The sequence below is a fragment of the Delphinapterus leucas genome, chromosome 2 (genome assembly GCF_059928025.1).
Source record: "Delphinapterus leucas isolate spDelLeu-1000000601 "Yukka" chromosome 2, BTC_Dleu_Yukka2, whole genome shotgun sequence".
Taxonomy (NCBI): Eukaryota; Metazoa; Chordata; class Mammalia; order Artiodactyla; family Monodontidae; genus Delphinapterus; species Delphinapterus leucas.
The window spans coordinates 89,366,938-89,385,291 of record NC_143130.1 but is presented as its reverse complement, the minus strand read 5'-3'; the positions used below and the strand labels follow the sequence as shown (position 1 = coordinate 89,385,291).

Here is an 18,354-nt window from a genome sequence, read left to right as displayed (position 1 = left end):
GATGGAAAGTTTCCAATGTCCCTATGGATTATACTGATTTTGAAGCATGCTTGAGGGAATTTGGAGAACATGTGTGTTTCGGCAAACTTAATTATCTAGATTCTTGGCTTCATTAAATTCATTCATTCATTTATTAACAAACATTTCCTGGTCTGCTATATGCCAGATTTTCTGGCGAGGCAAAGGTGAATAATACATACTTCCTGCCCTCAAGAAGTTCGTAATTCACCATTGTAATTCTCCCTCTCTGGCCTATGGCAACCACAGAATTACAGTGGGTAGGGTAAATTCACTGGCAGCGTCATGCACTTTTCCAAATGTGAGCCCAACTCAGTTTAGGGGTCAAAATCCAAAGTGATGATCTAATAATATTTTAAATGTACATTTATAGTTTATTTTGCTGTTTAAAATTTTTTTTTCTGTTGGGAAGCATCTTGTAGCACCTAGGATAAGTTATGTTACCTTCTTCGGTGAATTTCAACAACAAAGTATTTCTCACTAGAATTAAATCAGGATATTATACTAACCTCTCTGGTCTGAGTGTCCATGAGCAGCACATATGATCCTTGTCATGCAGTTGGTATACTTTGTTTCTAGTTCTGTGATTGCCTGTTTTGAAGATAATGGATAATAGGACATGTACTTCATAGTGTTATGGAACAAATCGAGTCCCGCTGCTCTCTGCTTACAAAATCAATTATGTGCTCACAAATGCTGGTAGAAAGGAAAGGTGCCTTTAATCAGAATGCCGGCAATCTGGGGAAATGGTGGACTCAGCATCCCTCAGAAACCATCTCCGGGCTTCCCTGGTGGCGCAGTGGTTGAGAGTCCGCCTGCCGATGCAGGGGACACAGGTTCGTGCCCCAGTCCGGGAAGATCCCACGTGCTGTGGAGCGGCTGGGCCCGTGAGCCATGACCGCGCTGAGCCTGCGCGTCCGGAGCCTGTGATCCGCAACGGGAGAGGCCACAGCAGTGAGAGGCACGTGTACCGCAAAACAAACAAACAAACAAACAAACAAAAAACATCTCCGAAGATTCTGCTAGGCCGTGAAATCTTTTAAAGGGAAACAGAAAAGTAACCCCAGTTAATCATTGAGATGGGGGTCAGAGTTGTTGCCATCCCTCACTGCGTGCAGGCTTGTGTGCAGGCTTGTTGACCCCTCCTGATCTTCCTCTAGATGTTATCTTGTTCACACAGTTTGATCAGGAGATTACTGAAGGGGAAGCTAGGGAAGAGATGTGGTCATCTGCTAATTACTTATTCTTCATTTCTACTTTGATCAATGGAAAGAACCAACAAGTTAGGCAGGGTTTTGTGTGATTAAAAGATTTGAAAGGTGTGCTTGGGCCTGAGATGAGTAGAGCATGGGCCTGCCTGGTTTAAGAGTTAGTTACAATATAACTTTGCTAATGTGACAAGAACAGGGGCTTCCTGCTGAGGGTGGTTTCCTGCAAAGAGCTGCTTACATATCCCCACTTATCAGAACATCATTCCATTTCTATGGGATTAGGGGTGAAGGTCTATCTTCTGTACCTTCTTCATTCTGACATAGGGTGCTGTATTCTCAGAGTGGAAGGTGTCATCATGGGTCTATAGCATCTCGTTGCTGACAATTTTAGTTGTCCACTTACATATATAGGCAGAGCAAACCACAATTATTTTGATGCCCACAAAGATATAGATTATTATGAGCAATAATGTTAATCCCATTCTCTTGAGGCCAGTTCTTGGAATTGTGCTAGCGATAGACTCAGTACTGCTCAAGTTGGAGTAGCTTATGTCATGGCTACAGCTGGCCACCATGCAGTTAGCTGTTTTCTCTGGTGACAGTTATAGTATCTGTGAAACAACTCAGGAATGTACATCAGACACTGAGTCTCTGACTCTATTGTCCTAGTCATTAACTTCTTGGTTTTGTAATGGGGGGGAGGAGGGTACTGCAGGGTTCTGCTCAGTTCCAGTAGGATGTCAAAATATTGTGAAATATAAAGCAAATGGTTCTTTTTTTTTCAAATTAATGTTTTTTATTGGAGTATACTTGATTTACAATGTTGTGTTAGTTTCTGCTGTACAGCAAAGCGAATCAGCCATACATATACATATATCCACTCTCTTCTAGACTCCATTCCCATGTAGGTCATTAGAGCACTGAATAGAGTTCCCTGGGCTATACAGTAGCTTCTCATTAGTTATCTTTTATATGTAATAGTGTGTATATGTCAATTCAAATGGTTCTTTTGTAGGGTGGGGTTTATGTCACTGAGGTGAAGTGAAAAAAAAAATTTACAATTCAATAAGCTCCTCTTTTTCTCATCCTTTTTTTTTTTTCATACCTACTTTTCTCATTATTATACTACTTACATAAAAAGATCCAGGTTAGAGCAGTGCTCATGACTGCTGTGGAACAACATTCTGGAACACCAAGAAGTCTTCACTGCTTAGGGTTGAAACTTGTGGCCCACTTAAGTGTGGAAGTTTTTTCTGTTTGCCTGCTGTTTCCGGTAATATTGTATTTATACTTATAACATGAGAAACCTCAGATGGAGGCCAGGTAAGGGTTGGAGGTACAGGCTAGAACCTTGGAGAAGCTTCTCTTCTTAGAAGTAAAGGTTATCTATTTGTGAGACTTCATTGCTGGGGGCAGGGACATCTGGCTAAGATCCAACAGTCTCTTGAGGTGGAGTTCAGGGGTGGGAGCTTAGCACAAAGATCAGGGCCCCATGTCCATCCCATTGACTTCGGTTCTGAAACTGGTTTTTGAGTGCCTGCAGTGGATTTGCCTGCCAAGTAAAGGCTTGAAGGCTGCAACTGCTGAGGGCTTTAGGATAAGATAAGGGAAAAAGTTTTCCTTGAGGGCAGGGAGAAGGTTTTGGTTTCCAACATCATTAGATCCAATTTAATTTGATGAACATTTATTGAATTTCTAGATGAACAAACTGGCTTACAGCCCTGATCAGACTTACCGCCTGTTTTTGTAGAATAGCCTCTTGCTGGAATACAGCCATATATGGGCTATGGCTACTTTTGCACTGCAAAAGCAGAGTTGAGTAGTTGTGACAGAGTCTAAATAGCTCACAAAATCTAAAATATTTGCTATCTGGTCCTTGGCAGAGAGAGTTTGCTGACACCATTCCAGAAAGGCAGTAGACCAAAGGATAGCCACACCACCTGGATTAAGATCTCCGGCTTCTTTACTTACCACACTTGGGACTAGAATTGCAAATTCTTAACCTTTCTGTTATCTTAGTTTTACCACGAAATAGGCATAATAGGAAGAAGTACTTAAAGAAGTAGTCAGTGTAATGTGCTAGAAACAATGCTTGGTAATGTAGGTGCTTTGAAATGTCAGCTACTTCTGTTATTTCTCTTCCCTCTCCTTCCCCTCCTCTAGGCCTTGAGGCTGAGCATCGGGAACACGGAGATAAACACAACAGGGTTTGATACTCAGGGAGTTTACGAAATAGTAGTGGAAACAGATAAAGAAAAAAACTGATCCAGCATAAAGTAATGAGTGCAGTGAGGGAGGTGTTCTTGGGTCTAGGGAGATCAGAAAAGAAAGAAGTCAGAGCCGGTTTTACTAAGGAGACAGCAACCAGACAAAAGTGGAATAAACAGAAATTTCCTAGGTAGACAGGCAGTCGGAAAGACTCCCGAGCAGACAAAACAGCAGGTATAGAGGCAGGGAGGAGTAAGAGAGGATGTCCAGAGACCTACAGATAGTTGAGTGTTCTTGAAAACAAGGTACATAGTGGTGAGTGATATATCAGGTTGAGTTTGTAGATAGGCCCAAGATCACCAACACCTTGTTAAATACTGTGTGTAAGTGTTTTAATGAAATGTTTATTGAGTGACGAAGTTGGGTAGGTCTTTGGATAGGGAGAGCTTCCAGGGGAATAGTCTTTAGTTTTTGACTTAAGACATCATCCAGTTTCTTTAATTCAGCAAATATATGTGTTAACTTCACTGGGTTGGGTATCATGCTGGATGCTGGGATACAGATAAGCAGGACATGATCTCTACCTTATAGTGTCCTAGTGTCTAACTGGGGAGAGTGCCACAGAACAGTCACAGTAAAAAATACCCACTGTTAATAAGAGTATTTATCAGGAGTCCTGAGAGTATGGAGGAGAGAGTGCCTAAATGCCTAGAGAATGTGCCTTGAATTTAAGCTGGATCTGAAAAGAAAGTTATGGCCTTCCCAGGCTGAGAGAGGTGACCGGCCATTCCAGGCAAAGAGTAGAGCCTGGAAGACAGAAACATGAGGTGTGGGGTATTTGAAAACATGTGTCAAGAGGCATTGTGTGCAGTATGAGTTGGATGCCAAAAATACTGGCTAAAGGGATGCCAGTTCTACTCTCCATTGCAGAAATGCCTGAAATGGGGAATTGTTGGTGGATATCTCAACGAGTAGATTCTCAAGACTATAAAGGAGAATTCAGTTGGAATTGATGATTGCCTGTGTCTAGAAAGGAAGGGAAGGAGGGAGGAGAGAAACGGAAGAAGGAAAGGAATAGAAGATAAGGAAGGCTGACGTATGGATGCTGGGAAAGTTAGGGAATGTAGTATGGGAAATGATTTTGGAGGCAAGATGATGAGTTTCTGGTGATATGGTAAGGCATCTAAATACAGATATAGAGCAAATAAAGACCCAAACTGTATAATTAGATTTTGGAATTTTTGGTTAAGAGGCAAAGAAACCTTAATAGATATTGAGAATATTCACTGTCAAATGATCTTCTTAAAGCAGTCTTTTCATGGTGTTACTTTTTAGTTCAGAAACCTTTAGAGGCCCATCATTACCTCATTGCCTAAACTCTTTAACGTGGATATTAAATTTCTCCTCAATTTGGCCTTAACTCTGTTCTGTCCTGTCTCCTGTTTGAGCCCATACGTGCCCATTTGGACAGTGTTGTCCTGGCTTAACCATTCCACTCACTAACTGCCTCTTGGTCTTCCTTCTGGACCTTTAATCCTAAACATCACTGCCCTTTCCTCTTTTCTGAAACAGTTCCTACCTATCGTATAAACTCAATGTAATTCTTATCTGTATCCTTCTCTGTCTGAAGCCTGTTCTTTCTCTGTATCCCTGTTCCTTTTTCTCTGCATCTGCCTGTCTCCCCCACCCTCCACCCCTCTTTTGAATAAGCATTTCTGGGAATAAGTTAATTTCTCCGAAAACCTTGGAAAACACAAAGGATAATTTGCTAATCATAGGATATGCATTGCTATTTATGTATATATTTAAGTTTTGTCCCGCTAAAGAATAATGATTTCATTGTTTTTGTAAAAATGATGAATACTTAATCTTACCTCTTTATCTAAAATAACTTTCCTACTGGCCCACTTACATGACTTTCTATAATTTACTTAGGTTTATTGAGTGCAAACAAAACCTATGTTGATAGAATGAATCCATTTTGTAATTCTACCATCCTCAGAGGATTCCCCCTTTTGGTTTCATAATAAGTAAGTTTAAAAAAAACTATGAACATAAATCAGTCTGTGGGATTCTGGAGTCTCCTAGATTAATGTCACTTGATTTACTCTCTGAATCCAGCCATCTAACCTCAGCCAAATTTCCTGCTGAATTCTCTTGGCACACGGCTTTAACTTTAGAAATCAAAATCCATTTATATCTTTGCCTTGTTCCTTCTGAGTTTGTGCTTTGGTTGGCCTAAGACCTTAAATGAATGCTTCTATTACCCCTTTAGAAAATATGATTCTTATTGAATGTGGCACTGTCCTTAGACTGTAGGAGTGGAGGCACAGATGACGTGTGCCCCCAGCAGGGGACTCTGGAGAGTGCCACCACCCCTTTATTCCAGATGCCTACACTTTAACATGCTTAGTTTTGACTTGGACTGATTTTCCCATCATGGAAATCCATGCCTTTCTCAAAGGGATATGAAATCCAATGTTCTCTTTCTGCCAAAATTCCTTTGTTTCTTTACCTGGATATGAGTGTGAGTTGGGAGATGCTGACCTTGAGTTGAGAATACAAGGAGAGATGTTTACAGTCAAACTGAGGCTTGCAGCCTCTGCTAAACTAGCCAGCGTTCCAAAGGCCCATGTTATTTTCTTTTTCCAAATTTCCAAGAATTAGATTTAGAAATCCTTAGAGACCGTTGAAGTTAAACACACATACACACAAAAAGCAAAATTCTCAAATCCTTTAGACATTGTTTAGAATGGCTATAATCCATCACTAAGGACTGGTAGGGAAAAATTTAAGGATTACTGGTTAGGAAAAAATTTAAGGATTATTTGTCAGGCCTTGCTCACAGATAGGAATTATCTAAGAGTGTGGCATAATGTTTGGGTTTCTAGAAGCTCAGGGCCAGGCTGATTTGCGAAGGGTGTTTCCTAAGGTGTGACCCCAGAGGAAAAGGTGAAACTGTGGTCAGAGCCAGGAGAGATGGGCACACGTATCTACCATGGGAGCAAAGTCAAGGACACATACTGGAGGTTAAACAGAGGAGTCCATGAGGGAGTAAATGGAAACTGAGGTAGAGACTGGGTCAGGTGGTGTGGGTGCTGGTTTAAGAAAGGGAGAATTTACTGGGAGCATTCCTTTCGGGACTGCTCAGCCTGTGCTCCGGGTTGGGTGGCCCTGCTGCTTAGATGCATTCTGCTGGGATGGACACGAATCTCCTTTCTTGGATTACCAACTTTGCCTATGACCATGTGCTGACAGAGTGCTGTCCAGTTGCTGACTAACTTGTTTGCATCCTGTGATTTCCAAAGTCACGAGCGATAATCATGGCTTTTGAGCAAGTATAAGGCACTGGCATAGACTGCTCTTTAGGAAGACATACAGAGTAAAAAAAAAAAAAAAAAAAACCCAAAAAACTTATTTATTTAGTTTATGGTTTATACATTACTCTTTACCTGCGTTATCTGATTTGAATCTCACAATAACCCTGGGGCACATGGTTATCCTCATTTCACAGATGAGGAAACTGAGGTCATAGAGTTACATGTAGTTACAAAACTAGAGAGGTAGTAAGTGCTGGAGCCAGATCCCAAATCCCAGGCTTTTGATTTAATCCAACACTCCTGCTGCCAGCACTTTTTCTCTCAGCATATTAATCAGCTGGCTTTAGCAATCCTGTACTAAGTAAGGAAGGTAATATAAAGTTCTGATTTTTCTTGGCTATGGTTTTCTCTTGAAACTAAAGAGAGGTGATGAAGATAGGTTACCTTGTGGTGAAAGAGTTTCCTTTTGGCTATTTCCCATCCTGGTGCTTTTGCCTTAGAAGATGTAAAGCCGTGTGGCATCCAGTAGCTTGCTTTATCTAAGGAGCAAACTCAACTTGGCCAGAATGTGCATGAGCTCTTCTGTTACAGAAGAGCCATGAGAAGTGCTGTGGAATTTTCTCGTTTGATAAAAGTGTGGTCCTCATGGATTATCTCAGTTAACTCTAAGAAGAGTAGTTTATTTTTTTTCTAATGGAGAAGTATAAAGGTACTTGGAGTCAGTCAGTAATTTCAATTTCCAGTTGTGTTCTCAGTATCAAGGAAATTGATTTAAAAATAGCTCGTAAGATATCAGGTACTAAATTCTGTGATTTCAACACATTCAGTTGTTGTTATTATAAGAAGTTTGAAGAAAAATTTTCTGTAAAGAGCCTAGAAGAAACTCCAAAGGACCTTTCTAGAGTTTACAGATATCGGTTGAGCAGAAATCCTTAAAATCTGTGTGATGGACTCCTAATAAGGCCAAATAAAAATGAGTCCTTTAGTTTTGTCTTTTGTTTTCATTTTTACAAGGTAATAGATTCTTATGAAACAAAGTATAAAAGAATAAGTCAAATAACTATTTCTGTTATGCACAAAAGATATGCTTTAGTTGTTTTGGAAGACAAGTATGGGGAAAATTTGCTTTCACTTAGGTCTTTTTCCTTTCCCCCTCTGCCTAGTCTCTCCTTTTTGCGCCTCAGCTCCTGTTGACTTCTCAGCTGTCTGGCCACAGAGGGCAGGACCATGCCAGGAGTAAAGCTTCTTTAATTTCTAGGAAGAAATGGGCTGAACTGTTACCCCAGATTACTTGGGGATGAGACTTCCTTCCTGGGTTTTCCTCTTCCTCTTTCAGATGTGTGCATTATATACCCCTATTCACTGGTTCACCTTGCCTCTTCAGATATTTAAGGAACTGAAAATGCAATGCAAACATACTCTATTAAGTCTGATTTTAAAGACATGGCATCTTAAAAACCCAACTTCTGTGGGAACAGCAGAACAGTACCAGTGTGTAGGAATCACGTATGCAGCTGTGATATGTGCTGTGTACTGGTTGGTGCCTGAGCCACTGACGGGTAGGCCAGAGCTCAGGATCTCCCTCTTATCGCACAGAGCCTTGTTTCTGGCTCCTGAGGCCATTCGGAGCCACAAAAGCCAGAGAATTCTGGAATTTTCATTCACTTGTGTGAGAGTTTTAAAAGAGCTAAAATGAAACAGATTCTGCAGGTACGTTTTGAAGACAAGTTGACCCCTGCAGTAGTCTTAAATACACTTGGTCATCTTAGACTGAGGCGGGCCCAGAATGAACCTATGAGCTTGATCGCCTCTTCATACCTGTACCTTCAAACCCTTGAGTTCCCCAAGTTTCTTGAGTTAATGTGATTTGGGCAGGGCCAGCAGTAGAAGATGTGGTAGAGAGTTAGACCAACGAGACTAAACATTTTCCTCTGTCAAACACTCTGATCATCTTTCCCAAAGAAGAAAATTTTCCTCCCTCTAGGAAGGTCATCCTTGTGTATTGACCATCAGCTTCAGGGAGACCGTGCATGCTTCAGGAAAGATGGAAGGGGATATCTGCTCTCCTGATAACAGCAACCCCGTAGACTCTGGTGACCTACAGCTATGAAAGCAAGCTGGAAACAGCTCTTGTAGCATCACATGAAATTCGCATACAGTAGTTGCCATAATGGCATTTCCCAGAAATAAATCCTGAAAGAGTCACAGCAGCTAAATGTGAGTCATGAGGCACCATCCTCCAGCAGCATCTGTATCCTTGAAAAAGTGTCCTTGTTTTGTGCTTTTCTATATTCCTGTGGTACCTAGCAAATGTTTGCTAAATGAATAAATGTGTTAAATTAATTTTCTTCTATTCATATGGAGAAGTAATGGGTAGGAGGCCAATTCAAGAAGACACTCAAAGTCCAGGTAGAGAGTGGTTATATCTAGCCTTTAAGAAAATCTCTTCATGTACATTAATGATATTATTAACAATAACTAGCATTGAACACTTAACTATGTGACAAGCACTATTCTAAGTACTTTTAAAACATTTGCTATACCTGTTTGTTAACATGGTCCTCATGTTCCTCACGTTCAGAGTACCTACATGAAATGGTTCTTTCCAAGGCTGTAAACTGTGTCATAAACACATTCGGGGCTTCCCTGGTGGCGCAGTGGTTGAGAGTCCGCCTACCGATGCAGGGGACACGGATTCGTGCCCTGGTCCGGGAAGATCCCACATGCAGCGGAGCGGCTGGGCCTGTGAACCATGGCCGCCGAGCCTGTGCGTCCGGAGCCTGTGCTCCGCAGCGGGAGAGGCCACAGCAGTGAGAGGCCCGCGTACCGCAAAAAAAACCCAACAGAACAAAACAAAACAAACAAACAAAACACATTCAGACGCACACATTTCAGTACTGATGTATTCCCAGCTCCTTCTCCCCGCTCTCCCCAGCTCTCCTCATCTGCTCACACTGTTGAGATGTGATAGTCGAACTTCCTCTAGTGAATAAGGAACTTTTTGGTAGGTGTTGTTTTTGTTTGTTTGAAATTCTGTTTAAAAGACAAAAGCAAATGCATTTGGCCATTACAATTCTAATTAGGTTTGTGTTCACTGACATAACTGTTAACACTGATGAATATTACTTTTTTGTTCTGTAAACAGAGAGTGTTACCAAGGTTTTCCAGCCAAGAGAACATTCTGTCTTGCATCTCAGAGCTTTTGAAAGTGGTCTTTTAATTCACATATGGGCTTTTCCTTAAAACGTTTCAAATCTATGTAAGTGAAATATAGCACAGGTTACATAGATTTAATTTAGAGGAACCTAAAGAATAAGGACTAGCGTCGGATGGTTTTGATGCTATAGGAACATCCCATAAGGTAGGTTCCAATATTTTGCTACTTTACAGATGAGGAAACCAAGGCACAGAACAATTAATTAACTTGCCCAAGCTCACGCAGCTAAAAGTAGCAGAGTTGGGATTCAAACCCATGTAGTCTAACCCTGGAGACCTCCCCCTACAATCTTAACCATTATGTGACCTGAGGCTGTCAGTCAGGGTTCTGTCAGAGAAAGGGATTTGTTATATAGATTTGACCACATGCAATTGTGAAAGCTGTTTGAACAGTCTCCATAAGGCTATATCTTTGCATCTGGTGCTGAAGCCTGAAGCCAGTAGGAAAGATAACCAGGAAGTGATGATGGATGTGAAGTGGGGGAGAGCAAGGACAAGCCAGAGCCCATGAAGGTGCACTGGAACCAGGGTCAGACTCTCACCACCTCCAGGTCTCCCACTTTGATGATACCGGTGTCCTGCAGCAGAAGCCAAGCATGTACCTGGTCCAAGAGTAGGAGAAGCTGAAGGAAGGGCCAGTGGGGCCTGGAGGTGCCATGGACCTGGCCGCTGCTCCATGCCAGCCGATGTGGGGTACCAGTGAAAACCAGTTTACTTTCTCATATAAAAATATGAAGTTGACATTTCTTTCCAGACATCTGGGGTGACAGATATTGTTCTTGACCAAATTCCAAATTATTTTCGCTTAATAATTAGACCTACTGTGACATGTTTTGAAGTTGCACATCTCTCTCATACTGGCATTTTATCTGCACTTTTTCTGGTGAAAGCCTTCTTAGTCCTGGTGGTTTATCATTTTCTTCCCTGTCTTGTGGCGTTCACTCAGTCTCTTTTCAGGAAGCCGTCATTCTAGAATCTTAGGGCATGGTCCAGGAAAATATCTCCTGCTGTTCGATATTAGTTATTTACTTCCTATCCTTTGTTATTTTTCAAAGTACCTAGCTTCAGGTGGAAGAAAGTTTCCTAATAAGAACTTCTAAATTAGAAACTGTATACCTCTTCCTACTCATGTAAATTTGTTCCCAATTTGTTTCCATTCAAGTCAGCAGAGGTGAGTTACTATCCATGTATCTAGTGATTTTTGCAGATTATTGCCAAATATCAATTGTAATGACAACAAAAATTATTATCCACTGTATCTGTATAGACATTCACAGTTTTTTAAATTGAAGTATAGTTGCTGTAAAATATTATATATTACAGGTATATAGCATAGTGATTCACAATTTTTAAAGGTTATACTCCATTTATAGTTATTATAAAATATTGGCTATATTTCTCATGTAGTACAATATACCCTTGTAGCTTATTTTATACCTAATAGTTTGTACCTCTTACTCCCCCACCTCTATATTGCCCCTCCTCTTTTCCCTCTCCCCACTGGTAACCATTAGTTTGTTCTCTATATCTGTGACTCTGCTTTTTTTTGTTGTTGTTAAATCTACTAGTTTGTTGTATTTTTTAGATTCTACATATAAGTGATATCATACAGTATTTGTCTTTCTCTGTCTGATTTATTTCACTTAGCATAATGCCCTCCAAGTCCATCCATGTTGCTGCACATGGCAAAATTTCATTCTTTTTTATGGCTGAGTAGTATTCCATTGTGTGTGTGTGTGTGTGTGTGTGTGTGTGTGTGTGTGTGTGTGTTTGTGTATTCTCACATCAGCTTTATCCATTCATCTGTTGATGGGCACTTGGGTTGCTTCCGTATCTTGACAATTGTAAATAATGCTGCTATGAATATTGCGGTGCTTGTATCTTTTTACATTAGTGTTTTTGGGTTTTTTTGGCTGTCTACCCAGGAGAGGAATTACTGGATCATATGGTAGTTCCACTTTTACTTTTTTGAGGAGTCTCCCTACTGTTTTCCATAGTGACTGCACCAATTTACATTCCCACCAACAGTGCACAAAGGTTCCCTTTTCTCCACATCCTCACCAACATTTGTTATTTGTGTTCTTTTTAATGATAGCCATTCTGACAGGTGTGAGGTGATATCTCATTGTGGTTTTGATTTGCGTTTCCCTGATGGTTAGCGATGTTGAACATCTTTTCATGTGCCTGTTGGCCACCTGCACTTCCTCTCTGGAAAAATTAGACATTCATAGTTTTAACCGCATGAAACATCAATTGATCATCAGTCATGCTGTAAGTTCCAGATGAAAACATGACAGGGCACCACTCTATGTTAAGGGCAGAGACATTGCATAGTTTTTTAAAAAAAAGTTTGAGGAAGATGATTCCTCTTATTGTCTTTAGGAGGGAATGGGGTAGGAGAGACCACAAGAATGAGCATCCCCTCAGTCCATTAGACCTCTCTAATGTTAGAAAGCCTTTCTTCTGTCAAGGACCACAGATGCAACGTTAAAAAAAAACAGAGACCACCTGCATAGGAAAGCAATATGTTTATTCTTTAATGGGAAACTATAACCTGTTCCAAGAACAAGGGATGTAAAATTCTACTCAATGAACACAAGAAATAACAAGATATATGCTTCATTTCTGTATTTTAGACTTATGGGGGAAGGGGACAGAGAGATGAAGATCAAAAGGGAAAGAGTCATATGGATAAAAATAAAGCGAAATTGAATCTGATAAAGGGGAAAGACTGACGTGTACACACGGCTTGTTTATGAAGAAGCACATAAACACAAACACAGAGAAACCACAAACAAACTCATGCCTGTGCGCATTCACTTCTCACCCTGGTCCCCAGAGAGCTGCATAAACGCATTTGCAATCATAGGCTTCTGTGAAATAGCAGCATCCTTATTTATCTCTTCAGGATATCACCAGTTATGTTTGCAGGCACCTTGAGAATAGGGACATCTCATTAGATGTTTGTGAAATTGAAACATTTTTATCTTCCCTAATACTACACTGCATTTTGGAAAGTCTAGGTGTAGTGTAGGTATATTATCTTCAGTACTTGCCATGAGGAAATTAAGAAGAGGGCCACATTTCAAACGAGTCAGAGCTCCCTCACTCCCAGTGCCCCCTCATCCAGTGCCCATGTCACCTTCCTGGTCTGCTCCGGTGCAAGCTGCTCAACAGCAAACTCTGGGCAACATCCTGTGTCGTCTTGTTGGGTCTTTTTCATGGCACATAACACAGCTTCTCGCTTGCTTAAACTGTTGTTGTTTTTTGGTAAACAACTACTTTTGGACCGTATTGTCAAATAAGTGAATACTATAAGAAACCAGAAGCAAATTTTTATTTCCCTGCTCAACAAATACTCGGTTGAGGGCAACTATTCAAGCACCGTGCTACAGACGATGCATTAGCAATCAGTAAGGGCAGATAGTCCTTGCTCTCATTTATTTATCATTTTGTGGGAAGACAACAATAAAGTTATCATTAAAGTGTTCTGATGGAAATATACTACTTATTTCTCAGATAAACACTGATTTCTCCTTTGCTGCTTCTTCATCTTTTTCGTCTCTTACATTTTCCCCCCTGTAATTCAGTTCATAGGAGAAAACAAAGACAAGAGCTCATTCCCTTTTATGTTAAAATACCAGGACAGGCCAGCTCTAGGCAAGTGTGACCATTGTTTTCCATAGCCCTTCATTCAGCTCTGACCAAGATTCCTTCCCAACTCCCTGAGCTCCTTTTCAGATGACCTGAGATTGTCTGCTCCTCTCACGTTTTTCAAAAACAAAGTTTTAGGGCAGTTCTGGAAAGTTAATTGGAAAGTATAGTTTCCTCAAGAAAGAGAGGGGAACATAAAAATGCAGCTCATGCAGCAAGCAACCTCAGGTTCTTCCTTTGCTGATGGGATGGGAGGTGACATTTATTGAGAACCTGCTCTATTCAAGACACTCTATTAGGTTGGGCTATAAAGATGATCTTTGCCCTCATAAAGTAGTGTGTGCTAATTATACTTAGAAGGGAACACACAGTAATCAGTTACTGGAATGTTCTGGGAGAGCCTCATGGAGGAGGGGCATTCGTGCTGACATTGAGATTCGGGGATTACAGAACTAGTCTGGGTACAGTACCAATGCGGAGCCTCCCCTGTTGGACAGGCAGTGGTGGAGTGTGGTATTGCAAGCAGGAAGTGACACAAACACACCGTAGAGGTAGGAAAGGATTGGGCACATTCAGAAGACTCGGTGTGTCCTGGATTGGAATGTGTGTGCCCTCATTTATTGGAGAATGAAAAAATAATCAGCATTTGACGCAATGAAATATTGGGGAACACCCCAACAAAACGGTGATTTGGGAAGTTTATTATGGCAGCTGTATACATGTTGATAGGAGGTGAGAGGGAGACCCGTGAGAAGGTAGAGTATTTGTTCAGACCTGGGATGATAAGAATCTGAACTAGGAAGGTAGAGTATAGAATGAAAAGGAGGGGAGCGATGGACTCTGTCTCGTCATTTGAGTGGCCCAGGGGTTAACAGGAGCTTACTATATTGCCAGAGAGTAGAATACAGGTGACGGTGACCACAGCAGAGTGAAGCAAAGGTTTCAAGATAGAGGAGTAGAATTTATTATGACACAGACAGTGCTGGCTCTTGCTGCTCCTGGAAATCTGAGAAAGTGAAGCTATAAACGTGCAGGCGCTGTTACTGTGTACAGACAAGATGGCATTATGCTGTGGATTTGAAAATATTCACAAGTGCCTCTTGGAATGTAGTTTTCCGTGGATTAATGCGGTTTGTGTTGAAAGTGCATATATATTTTTTTCACCAGTGGTTTTGCTTTTTAAAAGCAGGTAGTTAAAGCTTTTTTCCCCCTTAAATGTAAAATGCTAATTTAATTTAGTCTTTGCAGCATGGGAATGGGACATTAATGTGGCTGAAAACAGCAGTTTATTTTTTGTGGGTTTGACCATTTCAGAAACTTCACATTTATGAAAAATATTATTACCAGGAAAATAAATTTGAAACCACAGTCCAACTTCCATGAGGATTGTATAGTGGTTTTCCATTCTACTGCTTAAATACTCCAAAGATTCTATGCCTCAGAGCTGGGACTTACAACTGTGCTGCATAGGAAAACAGAGGGCTCTGGAGTGGATTCTGAAGTGGTCTCCCCCCACCCCCCCACCTCTGGATGGCTGTCCTTGGAAACCAGCTCTTGGTTTAGCCCAGTGGAGCTTTGTGTTTGGAGAGAAATTGGCCAGTAGCGTGCAGCTCCATGACTGTGCAAAGATGGCTAAAACCACAACTGCTTTTAGCCCCCCACCCAAACAGTGGGAAAGTATTTTGTTTTGATTAATTATCCTGAGATGAAGTCTCTATCCAAGTTAAGTCTGATTCCCTAAATATTTATCACTTTTTAGCTCGAAAACCAGTGCTCTGCGTTCTTCCATCGCCACACAGTCTTTACGCAGTTTGGCGCTGCGAGGCTACATGAAGAAACTCGCTGTATTGAGAATGAGGGAGATGATGGTCCAGCTCTACTTTGCACTCCTCAGACCAACTGGGGTAACCACTTTTAAGAAGGGCATACACAGACTAACGTGTGTTCAGAGAAATAATCAGTGAAGGAGAGTTGAAATCCAATCATGTGAGAGAAACTGGGGGGCTGGTCTGGAGAAAAGACTTAAATGCTAACAGAGCTGTGATATTTCACTCCTGCTGGGGCAGATGCCATAGTTTAACTACTTGGCATCCAGGCCCCTTTCCTGGGGAAATCTGCTGCTGTAGGCACACTGGTGAGAGGTCTTGCCTCCTGTGGTGGAAACTGAGGGGTCAGATTTGCCTCTCACAGGTCACTTGTCACCTGAGTGTGAGCAAGGGTCCTCAGTTCATCCTGTGTCCTGGCACATGCTTAGGTCTCGGGCTTTGAGTCTAATAGCCACAGGGTTCATTGACAAAGTATCTAGAGTCCAGTGTCATATCCAGACTTGCGGAGAGACTTCGGCAATGGTCCCCACTGCCTGTTTCCCCTGGCGTCTGACCCATCCCCACCTGGGTTCTCGAGTTCTAATAGAGATTAGGAATCTGTAATCTTAATAGATTTTGTGAGCTCCCTAATAACTTTAAAATTAATTCCTTTTGATTAAGTTAGTTCATGTAGGTTTCTGTTGTTTACAAACAATAATCCTGACTATATAGTTGCTAAAGACCCAGTAATGTTTTCTTGTTTCCAGCTGGAATTCTTAACCTGAATCAAAGGATTGTGTTATGGAATCTGTATGTTGTACTATGTGTAGAATTTCAGATATTTATGCATTCAGATGGGGGAGAAGGTCCATAGCTTTTATTTGATTCTCAAAAGGCTCTATAACCCTGAAAAGGCCAAGAACCACTTATGTACAGGATACAATGTAAACACCTTACTTAGCATAATGTAAAGCCCTTGGTGATCTGACCTCTGCCTACTGCTTCCATTTTTCTCTTTCACTGTGTTTCTTGTTGCTTCTGGTCTTCATCCTCTTTCTATGCTCCAATCAGATCCAAGTACTGTGGATTCTCTAAAAGCACTTCATGGTTTTTAATCTCCATGTCTTTGTTCATGAAGTTCCTTCTGTCTTAAATTCCCATTCTTTTTCTTTGTTTCTCACCCTAGCTTTTAGTTGGTTTGCTGGACACCTACTCATCTTTTAGACTTGGCTGGTTTCACCTTTTCGCGGGAGGACTGTGAAGGTCATGATCACTATTCCGCATCCCCTCGGCCCACCTGCTTTCAGCGTTGCCAGCAGCCCCTGTCAAGCTAGCAGCTGGTACGAGTGTCTCTTTGCTGTCCTGGGCATTCTCCAAAGTCACTGAAGGTAGCCGTGCTGTCCAGGCACATCTTTGTGGAGAAGTTAACCCCTCTGGGGACAACATGGGAGTGTCCGTGGATAAATGCCCCAGCCTTCCCATCCACAGGTGGGCCAATTCTGGGACACATACTACATTGTTCTTTGGAGAGGCCCCCAAGCTATTAGGCCGTGGTTGTTCAGTGGTGACCTGCATATTAAGCACCTTTTATTTGCTTTTCTTCTTTCCTGTCTCACTTGCCTTATTCTTGTCCTCCTGCTTCCTGGATTTCTACTACCTGCACCCAAGTTTTTTGTCTCAACTTCTGCTTCCAGATCAGGACACCCTCTTGACTTTGTGCCTCTACTTTAGCTGTGAGGAGCTGCCTTACCACCTGTTACCCTATTGTTCATATCTAACAATTTCTCTCTAGTAGACTATTACTTCTTTTTTTTTTTTGTGGTACGCGGGCCTCTCACTGTTGTGGCCTCTCCTGTTGCGGAGCACAGGCTCTGGACGCACAGGCTCAGTGGCCATGGCTCACGGGCTCAGCCGCTCTGTGGCATGTGGGATCTTCCCGGACCGGGGCACGAACCCGTGTCCCCTGCTTCAGCAGGTGGACTCTCAACCACTGCGCCACCAGGGAAGCCCTATTACTTCTCTTTTAGTAAAAATTTATTTTATTTTTTATTGTGGTAAGAACACTTGATATGAAATCTATCCTCATAACAAATTTTAAGTGTACAATACATTATTGTTAACTATAGGTAAATGTACAGTAAGTCTCTAGAGCTCATTCATCTTACTTAGGTGAAACTTTTTGTCTGTTGATAAATAACTCTCCACTTTTTGCTCCCCTAGTCTCTGGTAACCACGATTCTGGCCTTCGATTTTATGAATGTGATGATTCTATCTATCTCATATAGATGGGATCATGCAATAGTTGTTTTCCTGTGTCTGGCTTATTTCACTTAGCATAATGTCCTCAAGAGGTCCATCCGTGTTGTTGCATATTGCAGAATTTCTTTCATGTTTAAGGCTTAATAATATTCTATAATAATAATAATTATATATCATTCTTTCAATCCATTCATTCATTGATGGACATTTAGCTTGCTTCCACAGCTTAGCTATTGTGAATAGAGCTGCAGTGAACATGGAAGTGGTAATAACTCTTTGAGATCCCGATTTCAATACTTTTGGATATACCCAGAAGTGAGATTGCTGGATCATAAGGTAGTTCTATTTTTAATTTTTTGAGGAACCTTTGTACTGTTTTTCATAGAGGCTGCACCAATTTGCATTCCCAGCAACGACGTGCAAGGGTACCAGTTTCTCCACATCCTCACCAACACTTGTCTTTTGTTAGACCTGCTTCTTTTTTTTTTTAAGATTTATTTTTATTATTTATTTTATTTTTATTTTTGGCTCTGTCAGGTTTTAGTTGCGGCACGTGGGATCTTCATTGAGGCATGCGGGATCTTTCGTTGCAGCGTGGGGGCTCTTTGTTGATGTGCACGGGCTTCTCTCTAGTTGTGGCATGCAGGTCCCAGAGCACGTGGG

The 18,354-nt window shown here is 41.4% G+C and overlaps 1 protein-coding gene across 12 annotated transcripts in view; it reads left to right on the top strand.

Moving 5' to 3' along the window:
* Positions 1–18,354, top strand: part of GALK2 (galactokinase 2) — a 142,698-nt gene that overhangs the window by 93,261 nt on the left and 31,083 nt on the right. The window lies entirely within an intron of this gene.